Source organism: Triticum dicoccoides, chromosome 4A (assembly GCF_002162155.2).
Source record: "Triticum dicoccoides isolate Atlit2015 ecotype Zavitan chromosome 4A, WEW_v2.0, whole genome shotgun sequence".
Classification (NCBI taxonomy): Eukaryota; Viridiplantae; Streptophyta; class Magnoliopsida; order Poales; family Poaceae; genus Triticum; species Triticum dicoccoides.
The window spans coordinates 281,126,359-281,127,073 of NC_041386.1; positions in this window are offsets into that span (position 1 = coordinate 281,126,359).

Consider the following 715-nt stretch of genomic DNA (forward strand, 5'->3'; position numbering starts at 1 on the left):
TTACGGATCCCCACCTTTATCAATACTTCATATATACTCGCAATATTCAGATTGCTTTTATCATATTCTTGCTTGTTCTTCGATTGCTTGCAGGAATAGACCTTCGTGGTCAGGTTGATTGTGCTCCGGCGTGGTCAATAACCTCTCGGAGTTGGTTTAGCGATTGCTAAGGCGCAACGTCGTGCACGTTTGTAGTCGGATTGTCAAAGTCGTCTCCACCAAATCGATAGTTATCATCTCATCGAAAGATCGGGACACCCCGCCTCTATTAAGTGGTATCAAGTGGTATCAGTTTTCAGGTTGCTCGGTGAGAATTTCCAGTTTTCCTAGGTTAGATTTACTTTCTTACCTTTTGTCCAAGAAAAAGCCACAAAAAAGAGTTAGATCTATTCATCCTTGGTCCAAGCCAGTCTGAGCCTTTGCAATTTTCTTTTCATTGATTGCATAGTTGAATTATCGATTGCATCGTCGTGTCGAGTTGCTGGTCTTAGTGTCTAGTTCGTTTAGAGTTTCGAGTTCTGTTCACATTAGTCACGCCACCGCTGCATCATTATCTCTTCCGCTGTCCACCACCCATCCATCAATTTCCACCACGTGCTACCCACCATTCATTGTCATAATAATAGTTGAGATCGTTCGCATCTTCACTTGATCCAATCTGCATCTTATCTAGTTTGTTTTGGAAAGAGGGAGAAAAAAAGAGAGAAAAAAACGA